Raw genomic sequence first — 11,980 nt, 5'->3', positions numbered from 1 at the left:
TGAAGCAGGAGCTGGCCGCTGGATTCCTTTTAAACAGAGCTCAGGGTAGGATATGAAAGCTGTGTTTTCCTGTGATGTCTGCTGGGTGCTGTTTGTGTCCACATCTCTTCTTATTTTTATGGGTTGCTCTCTTCATTCCTTATAAACAAGGGGCCTGCCCGGAGTCTGGCTGGAGCCCTTGTTTTCCCAGGTTGATAAAGAGCAAAAGTGAGATGTGCGGTGTCTGTCAAATGTGCAGTTGACACGTACTTGCACAGACATGTGCATTTGGTTTGGTTGAATGGGCTCCCAGCTGGTCTAAATATAGAGACATCGATTTTCCTCCAGATGGTGCCAGGGTTTCAGCTGATTGCTCTGTTTTATACTAATAACCATGGAAGTCATCCCGCCTGACAACCGAACCCCTGATGTGTACATCTCGGGAGGGCGCGGTGTCCTGTTTGTGGACTTGCAAGGTCCCGCGGGACAGGTTCAGTGAATCTTCACGGTGACAGATGCTCTGGCCTCTGAATTAATGATCAGCACACAATGCACTGAGATGGTGATTCAGGGATAACCCTTCACATTCAAAGGAGGGGAGCAGTGATCCTCAGGGACAAGGAGGTCGTGACTGAATGGATGTCATGATACAGACTGCTCAGATCTTGGGAACCCTGAGATTCCTCCAGCAGTGCTTGGGGACCCTGGACCACTGCCTTCCAGGAAAAAAGGAAGAGACAGAAGGAATCCAGCCATCAGTCTAGGAAGCCAGGGGGGCTGCCCAGAGGGAGAGCACTGGGGACCCTGAGAGGTGGAACTTAACCCATTTTCATGGGATGGATTTAGTTAAAAGATGTAAAGTCCACCTCCTCACTCATGCCTGCTTTCCAGCAGAAAGGAAACCTGATGACAAAAAAAAAAGAAGCGGAACTTTACTGAACCATGTGTTATTTGAATTTGTGAGAAGATTATGATCTCAGGTACCTGAATATCTATTATAAAACTGTAAGGAGGGGCAGAAAACCTAGAAGTTGAGAGTCCAGGCTCTGGAGCTAGAAAGCCTGGTTTGGGTTCCTATCCTGACGCATTCTTGCTGTGTGACTTTGGGTAAATTTTTGAACCTCTCTGTGCTTCGGTTTCTTGAACTTCAAGTGGAAAAAGCAAAAAACAAAACAAAAAAACCCAGCAAAATACCTTGGAAAGAGTTGCAAAAATCAAATGAAGCACAACAAATGATGTATTTTAGTGTTATATAAATGTTAGACATTATATGGCTACAAGTTAAAAAAGAACGCTATGCCTTTAAATATATTTAGCTTACTATAATATTTCACAAGTTTTTAAATAATATAAAACTATATTACCAATAAAATACCACTGTACAAGTATATTTTGGGTTAAAATGAAAAATAAAAGTGACTCAGTCATGTCCTACTCTTTGCGACCCTATGAACTGTAACCCTCCGGAATCCTCTGTCCACAGGATTCTCCAGGCAAGAACACTGGGCTGGGTTGCCATTTCTTCCTCCAAGGGTTCTTCCTGACCCAGGATCGAACCTGGATCTCTTGCATTGCAGGCAGATTCTTTACGATTTGAGCCATGATAGGGGGAGAGTATAAACTGTTCATGAGCTTCCCAGGTGGTGCTAGTGGTAAAGAACCTGCCTGCCAATGTAGGAGACATAAGAGATGTATATGAATATCTATGTATTAAACTTACTTACATTTTGTTGCAAATCTTTTATTTTATTCATTTCTATTCCTGAAACATAAATGGCCATTGGAGTAAGGATCCTAGAAATCTCAACTACATTAAGAGTTGAATGACTTTTTTTTTTTAATTTATAGAAGCTGTGACTGCAAGGTAATGGGGACAGATTTCTAAATGAACATATTAGAAATAAACAGTATTGCCAAACAATGGCTGTCCCTTTCAGGACAGTTATCTTCCCTGCCTATTCAGTAATTCCAATGATAGCCCTATGCTGAAAATAAAAATGAAGCAACTCTTTTTTTTAATTATGAGAAAGGAAAGGCTACCCCATGAACCAACCCTTGACTTGAAAGTTACACCTTAATTCTTTCTGTTTGAAAGTTATCCCCTAAACCTTGCTTGACTTGCCTGAATCATGTTGGTGGTGGTTCAGTCACTTAGTCATGTCCAACTCTTGTGACCCCATGGACTGTAGCCAGCCAGGCTCATTTGTCCATGAAATCTTTCAGGCAAGAGTGGGTTGCCATTTCCTTCTCCAGGGGATCTTCCTGACCCAGGGATTGGACTGGCATCTCCTGTATTGCAGGCAGATTCTTTACTTCTGATTCTTTATTTCTTTACTTCCCTAGTCACCAGGGAAGCCCTGAATTATCTTGAATTTAGTTAATATCCCAAATCTTTTCTGCCAGCTTTCGAGTTCAGCTAATGTTTCTTCATCTGTGTCAAAATGCCATCAGTGAGAGACTTCCATGGTAATCCAATGGTTAAGACTATGAGCTTCCACTGCAGGGGGCTCGAGTTTGATCTTTGATTGGGAAACTAAGCTCCCACGTGCTGCATGGCCAAAAAGTAAACCTTTTTTAAAAAACTTAAAAATAAAATACCATCAGTGAAAATCAACCTGTCACAATGCAGGAGAATTTCCCTGTGTAAGCTGAATAATGATGCCTAAAGTTATCCATGAACTTGTGGATGTTATCTTACAAGGCAAAAGGGACTTTAGGAAGATGATTAAATTAGAGATTTAGGGATGAAGAGATTTTCCTGGTTTATCTGAATGGATCTGAAATGTAATCACAAGTTCCTTAGTAGAGGGAGGCAGAGGGAGATGGACTACAGAAATAGGAGATGTGACCATGGGAGCAAGAAATTGGAGTAATGCCGGGAAGGGGGCCACAAGCCAAGGGATGCAGGCTACCTGCAGAAACTGGAAGAGTTCCTGGGGGAATGGGTTCTCCTCCAGGACCTTCAGCACGAAAAGCCCTGCTGACACATGTTGACATCCAGCGAAATGGATTTCAAACTTCTGCTTCCAGAATTGTAAGAATGTACCAGCTTGTTGGTAAATTGTTACAACCACCGTAGTAAATAAATACACTATATATTAGTAAATAAATAATAAATTTTTTCTATGATTGAAATGAGAATTTGTACTGAAAACCCACTCTAAAATTAGCAAATCTGGGGACTTCCCTCCTGGTTCAGTGGCTAAGACTCCTTACTCCCAATGCAAGGGGCCTGGGTTTGATCCCATGTCAGGGAACTAGATCCCACATGCCACAACAAGAGTTTGCTTACCAAAACTAAAGATCCTGCATGCTGCACCAAAATCCAAGGTCCTGCATGCTGCAACTGAGACCCACACAGACAAGTAGATAAATAAATAAAAAGCTTTTAAAATTGGCAGATTTTTAAATTGCTGAGCTTGAAAAGTTAAGAGCCTCTTTCAGGATGGGGCTCTACTTAAACCTGTAAAATAGAAGCAATGTACCACCTTCTTTTGGGGAGAGACAAGGATGTTTTTCATACTCCCCTCTTAAACTTTGTTTCTCTGGCTAGAAGAAAAGTTTATCTGACATAATCTTTCTTACTGAGATGTTAAGGAAATAGCATGTTAAATAATTTGTTAGCTCCGAGTACATTTATTGTAACAAAGGGTTAAAGAAAGAGGCAGCTGTTTATATGAAGGAGGACTTGGTGATGACAGACTTGCAAACACTGGCTTGGAACGGGTGTGTGACTCAAAGGCTGCTGCGATGTCTTCAAAAGATGCAAGAGTGGCAACTGCCTGGTAGACCTATAATCATTTAAAAATTTTTATTGGAGTATAATTGACTTACAATGTTGTGCTAGTTTCAGGGGTACAGCACTGGTGTACACCCCTGTCATTGTGGGGTGCTGTTCTTCGTTTCCAGGGATATTTTACAGAGAGTGGCAATTGATAAAAAAAAGTTGGAGAAGGTGACAAAGAGTTTGGAGAAAAAGAGATTCAAAGAGGGGGACAGAATGCAGGGAGGCCACTTTGGGTGCTTCACAGAGAGAGTGCAGAGTGGCAGAGGTGAAGACATCAAGATGATGGGGTGGGATTATGCAGGGCCATGTGGACCACTGTAAGGAATGTGGATTTTATGCTGCATGAGATGAAAGCCGCTGCAACCTTTTGGGCAGAGGAGGTGTATAGTTAGGGTTCTCCAAAGAGTATATATATACACACACACGTATATATATATATATATATATATATATATATATATATATATATATACTCTATATATGATATGTATTCTACATATGACATGTATTCTATATATGATATGCAATGCATGGTGCGTATGTGCTCAGTCATATCTGACTCTTTGTGACCCTATGGACTGTAGTCTGCCAGGCTCCTCTGTCCATGAATTTCCCAGGCAAGAATACTGGAGTGGGTTGCCATTTCCTACTCCAGGGGATCTTCCTGACCCAGGGATTGAACCCATGTGTCTTGTGTCTCCTGCATTGGCAGGTGGATTTTTTACCACTATGCCACCTTATTCCTTATTTATGGTATATTTTCTTCATATATTCTATATATGCTATATATATTCTATATATTTTTTCTATGATATAGTCTACATGATACATATATTCCATACATGATAGATATATTCTATATATGATGCATATATTCTATATAGGATACATATATTCTACTTATATATTCTATATATGATATATTCTATATACATATATATTTTATAGATGATACATATGTTCTTATTGTGTTGTTAACTTTTTATTTGGAGATAATACAGTAAATGTACAGAAAAGTTGCAAGGAAAGTACAGAGACTTTTTTTATATACCCTTTACTCAGCTTCTACTAATGTTAATATCTTACATAACTATAATATAATTATCAAAACTAAGAAATTAACATTGGTTCAGCCCTTAACTATACTTTCCAATTTCATTTGAATTTCACTATTTTCCCACTATTGTCCTATTTCTGTTCCCAGATCCCACTCAGGATACCACATCGCATTTATTTTTTTTTAATTTTTTTTATTGGAGTATCATTTCTTTACGATGCTGTGTTAGTTTCTGCGATACAACGAAGTGAGTCAGCTATATGTGTACATATATCCCCTTCCTTTTGAACCTCCCTCCCACCCCCCAAACCTCCACCCAGGTCATCACTGAGTACCGAGCTGAGCTCCCTGTGCTGTATAGCAGCTTCCCCCTAGCTATCTATCTTACACACGGCAGTGTATATATGTCAGACCTAATTTTCCAACTACATATATGTCATATATCTTATGCATATGATATATTCTATATATGATATATATTCTCTATATGTGACAATTTTCTACATGATACTTATATATATTAAATGTATGTATACATATAAATCTTGAGCAGGGTGCAGGATGACCAGATATGTAGCTAAACATTATTTCTAGGTATGTCAATGGTTAAGATGGATAAAGCATCTTAATGGATGTTGCTAGGGGAAAAATTCCCCCTGGGAGACTCTGAACAACTCACTTGGCTGATCAGTATGGTAGGTCTTACTTAAATTAAATCAAAGCAGCATCTAGTTGACTCTGTGAATGGACATCTCAGGGCAAACTCAGTCCCTTTCCCCAGGGGATACGAATGTCAACAAACACTGCACAGGGTGCAGCTGTGTTTTCTGCCTTGGTGGTTTCTATCTCTCTCTTTTTTAAAATATTTATTTGCTTGTTTGACTGCACCGGTCTTAGCTGCAGCATGTAGAATCTTCTATCTTTGTTGCAGCATGCAGGATATTTAGTTGCAGCATGTGGGATCTAGTTTCCTGACCAAGGATCTAACCTGAGCCCAGTGTATTGGGAGTGCAGAGTCTTAGCCACTGGACCACCAGGTAAGTCTTGATTTCTCATTTGTGAGGTGGCATCTCATTTTGTTATTATTTCTCCAAATATTTTTATAAAAATCTATAAATCTATTATTTTATAGAAGTTTTAGCTACTTTACTCCGTCATTAGAAAGATGACTATAAACCAGTTGATCTACTTGTCTTAGTAGATGCTTAATACATACTTGTTGAAGCCATACAGAGAAATAAATATCTTCTTTCTTTATTAAGCAGTATTTTTCTGGTGCTAGGAATTGGTAAAACTAAAATCATCAGCTGCTTTTGATTCATTATTTATTATTTAATTATTAAAGACAAAAACTGTAAGGAATTTTAAAGATAACTTTGAACAACTGCCAGTAATATTTGAGGAAGTTCTTTTCCTTGCCACCCAGAACTTTTACAGTAAACCAATCTTTTTCTCTTTTCTTCATAAAGAATAAAAAAGACACTTCAGACATTAGCCATGATTAATCAAGACCAGACTGTCCTGGATGAAAAGTGAAATATTCGCTTACATAAGGACCTGTCACCCATCTAGATGTTTACTTGAAAGCCCTCGCCCTTGTCTTTGTGTCGACTTGAGGTTCATGTATATTTCATCAACTTTGCCAACTAAAATTGACAGGTGGGCGCTTCCAGGGAGAGGGATTCTGAAGTCTAATCTGGGTTCACAGGCCACGAGTGGTCTGATCCACTATTTCTAAAATATTTTATTTATTTATATATTTATTTGACTGCATCAAGTCTTAGTTGCAGCACACATCTTCAGTGCCTCATGCAGATCTTTTGTGGCAATGCATAGACTCTAGTTGTGGCACAGGGGCTCTGGAGTGTGGGCTCACTTGCTCCATGGCATGTGGGATCAAGTCCGCATAAGGTGGCTTCTTAACCACTGGTCCACTAGGGAAGTTCCAGCGTGATCTACTATTGATGTCTGCTGTGGGTAGAGAGGTAAGGAATAGCATCACACTTCTTACAAATTTGACCCCACTGGAATAATGGCTTTTAGCAGTTTCACATGGTTAGATTGATAGGTTTGTTTTTTACATACAGATATTTAAAGTATAGTTGACGAGGACATTTCTCACTTATCAGCTCAAAATGTGCCTTCCTTTAAAGATAAAAGCTCAAATTAGTTCCCAGATCCACAGGCGAGTTCTTATGCTTGTACCACAGTTCTGGTTAAGAAGCTCTTTATTTCTATAAACTTTATTAGCCACCATCTCATTTCTCTAAGTGTAAACCTTAGTTTTCCTATAAGACTTTGCACAGTCATTCAAAAACTCACAGATAATGGGTCCAAAGAACTGACTTCTCTCTGTTAAAGGCAGAGAAGAAGGAAGATGAGTAGACAGTAGAAATGAACTTGCAACACTTGGAACAGGGTATATGAGTTTGTCTTTAACATATAAATTCTAAGATTTGCAGCCCCCTCCCTTTTTTAGAATCTCAATCAATGTTGTTTTAGTTCATTTGTCGGTGTTGAAATTAATGTAGAGAGATGTGGTCATCATTTAAAAAGAAATGAGAGGCCATCCCATACCAGGGTGTAATGTAAATTGACACGGGACAGGATGGGATAGAAAATAAGAAGATGCTTCACATAAATAAAGGTGGACTTCTCTGATGGCTCAGCAGTATAGAATCTGCCTGCAATGCAGGAGAGAGAGGTTGAATCCCTGGGTTGGGAAGATCCCCTGGAGAAGAAAATAGCAACCCACTCCAGTATTCTTGCCTGGGAGATCCCATGGACAGGGGAACCTGGTGGGTTAGAGTCCATGGGGTCGCAAAGAGTCGGACACAACAGAGCACCACCAGCACAGTAGGAAAAGTATCATTTTTTGAAATTGTGTTTCAGTTATGATGTCTGTGTTTCAGTTGTGATTCACCAGGAGGCACAAATTTGTATATTTCAAGTAATGTCAAATCTATTTCTTACTCTGGGTTGCAGTCAAAATCTTTAAAAGAAAACCGCTGTGAATGGCATATATTATATGGAAAGGATTCTTCACCCTTGCCCCCACCCCTCCCCTCCCCAGCTGTGCTCAGAGAACGTCCCCGTCAGCAACATCCCATCTGAGTGAGAAGGACGGTAACGGGGACTGTGTGTGGTCACCCGCCTCATGCTGTAATCATGTGGGCATTAGACAAGTCCTATTTTGGCTTTGATTGCCCCAGAGATCCTCTCTCAGAGATTGAAATTAAAGGAAGGCTCTGTCCACCCACCCTCAGAGGCAGGTGGAAGCAGAGAGGAACACAGCATCTTTTAGAGAGTCACATGGGAAACTTCCCAAGAGCAATCAGACCCACAAAGTCTCACGCTGCATTTCTCTATTTTGCTGAGCCAGATGGAAGATAGTTTCCCATACCCTTCGGTCGTAAGACATGGAGCCTAGAAACCACTTCATTGTACTTCAGTTTCTGTGTGTGCTGCAGGTTTGAAAGTTATCCACCTTTTACACACCTTAAGAGTATCTTTTCTTTTCCTCCCTTCCCTTCCCTTCTCTTCCCTTTCCTTGAGGATGTCCCTCTTTTCAAGACACATCTCCTGCTCTTGACTTGCACCTGACCTACAGTGCAAGCTTTGGGTTCATGCATGTCACCTACAACTTGGCACTTACCATGGGTACTTGCCATCTACCTCTACAAGGATTAAATCATGTGCTGCTGCAGCTGCTGAGTTCAGCACAGAGAGCGGAAATGAGGTATTTGGTGCTCAGGGAAAAACTGGCAGGACAGGGCTTCAGATAGTTAGATATTCTCAGCCAATTTTATGAGTCCAATTCTTATATCTCCTCATTAAGCACTAAAATCCTTCACCGTCATGATTGTTCTTTGTGACTAGCAAAGTTCACCAGACTAGTAGAAACCTTTTGGAAAAATATGTGCTTGACTGCATGTATTCCCCCTTCACCAAAATTATATATGTGCTAAGCTTCACCCCCTGCCTCTTTGGAGCAGCTTCTCCGAGCTCTCTGGGGTGCTGTCTCCCCGGCTGCAGTTCTCACTTTGCCCCAAATAGAACTTAACTTGCAACTCTCACACTGTGCTTTTTTTTTTTTAAGTCAATATGCATCAAATGCTTATTACAGATCATTTTGCGTGTGTGTGGTTGAAAGTCTCCATTTTGAGTGGAGGTGTTCTCACCTATAGATAATAGTCTTTACTTTGCCCATGAAGAAAGGCAAAGGCACTCACTTGCTTACTTGCTTAAGTGTAATTTAAAACCAACTCGAGCATAATGGGATGTTACGGCCAATATTTATTTTTTCTTTTCATTAAATAAATAGTATTAAATTGGCATCCTTGAGAAAATTGTACTGACAGCATCATATTTGAATGTATTCCGAGCTTGAGACTCACTCAGGCAAATTTTTATCATATGCAAATCACCATCATTATGCAAATAAGAACATCCTCGTTGCCATGCAAGTGTAAAATGGATGTTTGTTTTTATGACGATGAATTATCTTTCCCAGTTGCAGTCTGCTGTGTGCAGTTCAGAAATCTGTGTGGGGGGCTCCTGTTTGTTTTTCAGAGATTTTTGTTGGTGTCAACGTAAATCTATTGCCAACTTGGGCAACGTGGATTCTCTCTTTATTCCCAGGTCTAGAATCCTAGTTTCTTTGTTGAAGCATTACTGGGTTTTGTGGGGTTTTGTAATTTATAGTTTATATATAGTAGCAAGTCTACAGCTAACTTGAAAAGCTGTAAGCCTTTTGTGGTTCAACTGGGAAGTTCCCTGCTTAACTTCAAAGTCCTCCAGGCCCTTTCTGAGTCATCTTAGAATCCCTCCAGGGAAGAAAATGACCCAGAACAATGGATTACTTTATTGTACTGCTGTATGATACAGGCAAGCTGGATAATATTAATAAAAATAAATCATTAACAATTAATGCTCCCTAGTGAACACTATGTGCTAAGTATTTAACTTATAGTTTCTCATTTAATCCTCATGCAGCCCTTTAAGGAAGGTTCTGTTATCATCTCCATTTTGTACAAGAGGAAAATGACCTCAGAGATGTCAGATAACTTGTTCTGGGTCACACAGCCAGCAAGTGGTAGAGTCAGGACTCAGACCAAGGTTCCTGCTCCCACCAAGCTTAAGCTCTTAGGCACCATGACTCTCTGAAGCGAGGGTGACTTGAACTCCAGAAGTTAGAGCCAAGGGTGCTGAATAAAGCAGGGAGCTTGTCCAGGAGGCTGCAGTTAAAAGGAGAAACTTTGGTTCCCCTAAAGGCAAAAGGAGAGTCTCCAATGATGGGAGTGGGCTGAGGTGATGGGTGAGGATGGGGATGGAGGAGGACCAGCCAGTGAACCAGTGTCTCTGAAAGGGGGGCAGCATGAAGGCTTGAAACCAAGCAGGACCCTGTGGGGCTCCTGGACACAAAGTCTTTCTGTGTCCCTCATTTCTTGATTACAGAAACTAGTCTTCATTCCACCTCCATGCCCTTCCCTAAATTCCAAGGGGAAGATTCAAACAGTTGCTAATCAGGGAAAAGAAGGGATGTGGAGACAAAGGAGGAGCAGTCAGGAGAAACAGTTGTGTAGCCTTGGGGCAGGGTCCTGGTTCCCCCTCAATGGATACACAGAGCAATATCTTTGAACTGTTTTGCAGATACTGAAACCCACCCCAGGTGGGAGAAGCTAAATGTCTGCTATTCACAAGCAGGTAGACCCCAGACTTGTTAGAACCAGAAGGTTGATGAGGCTGATTTCAGATTATATCACCACCAACCAATCAGAAGAATATTCATGAGCTGGCCACACCCTCTTTGAACCATTACTATAAAGTTCCTCATTACCCCTCCAGGTGGGGGCATGCAGTCTTGAGGGCATTAGCCCACTGTGGCCTCCTTTGTCTGGCAAAGCAACAAAGCTATTCATCTCCACTTTATCTGAAACTCTGTGTCCAAGTTTTAATTCAGTGTTGGGGTTGAATTTTGGAGAAGGCAATGGCAACCCACTCCAGTACTCTGGCCTGGAAAATCCCATGGACGGAGGAGCCTGGTAGGTTACAGTCCATGGGGTCGCCAAGAGTCGGACATGACTGAGCGACTTCAGTTTCACTTTTCACTTTCATGCATTGGAGAAGGAAATAGCAACCCACTCCAGTGTTCTTGCCTGGAGAATCCCAGGGATGGGGGAGCCTGGTGGGGCCATCTATGGGGTTGTACAGAGTCAGACACGACTGAAGTGACTTAGCAGCAGCAGCAGAGGTTGAATTTGGCTTCAGGCTGAGGCCAGAGGACACTTCATCTTATGGTTCCCAGGAAGACATGAGATAATTATGAGTGGTATTAGGACTACCACTCAGGCTCCCACAGCCTGATGTGATTTAGTCCTAATATGCTCTTTCCCCACTTCCTGTCTATCTTAGTGTCTCCGTGGTCTAGATCCCCATCAGTTTATTCCAGGCATAAGAGGGAAAAGGCTGTGGATGAGAACCTCATTGTAGAACACTCTTTCTCAGGCCCTGGGATTTTTCCTTTGCAGGTGTCTCACTGCAGTGGACCTTTAATTAGTGGAAGTTCAGCATCTATTCACTTTGAGAAACAGCACCCTGATTTCCCCATTGAGAAATAATCAGTGTCACATGGGATGCTCTCCAGCGGGCTGCTGACCCAGACAACCTGCTCTTTCCAAGTGCATTGGGGGATGGCTCGAGTTCCTTCCCTGGAATTCAGATCATGAACACTGTGACCAGAAGACTGAGAGGGGTTGGAACCAGTGCCTCCAGAAAGACCTTGGAAAAATAACCAAATACCCTTTTTTTTTATGGAACACTTCACGAATTTGTGTGTCGTCCTTGCGCAGGGGCCACGCTAATTGTCTCTTTATAGAGCTTAGTATATGTGCTGTCAAAGCAAGCATGATAACCAAATACTTTCATTTGTTTATTTATCTGGCTGTCCCAGGTCTTAGTTGCAGCACACAGGATCTTCGATCTCCATTTGTGGGGTGTGGGATCTTTAGTTGCAGCATGTGAACTCTTTGTTTGTGGCATGTGAGATCTAGTTCCCTGACCAGGGATCAGACACAGGCCCCCTGCATTGAGAGTGCAGAGTCTTAGCCCCTGGACCACCAAGGAAGTCTCATCCAAATACTTTCTGCCACCAGGAA

The 11,980-nt window shown here is 41.4% G+C and overlaps 1 pseudogene; it reads right to left on the bottom strand.

The window, feature by feature from the left end:
- Nucleotides 1-11,629: 11,629 nt before the first annotated feature.
- LOC145528045 (U6 spliceosomal RNA) lies at nt 11,630-11,727 on the bottom strand (annotated as a pseudogene).
- Between the last annotated feature and the right edge of the window lie 253 nt (nt 11,728-11,980).

This window comes from Giraffa tippelskirchi, chromosome 11, assembly GCF_054371585.1.
Source record: "Giraffa tippelskirchi isolate mGirTip1 chromosome 11, T2T-mGirTip1v1.2.pri, whole genome shotgun sequence".
NCBI classification, from domain to species: domain Eukaryota; kingdom Metazoa; phylum Chordata; class Mammalia; order Artiodactyla; family Giraffidae; genus Giraffa; species Giraffa tippelskirchi.
The sequence above is the reverse complement of the archived record's forward strand: the minus strand, read 5'-3'. Positions and strand labels throughout refer to the sequence as shown.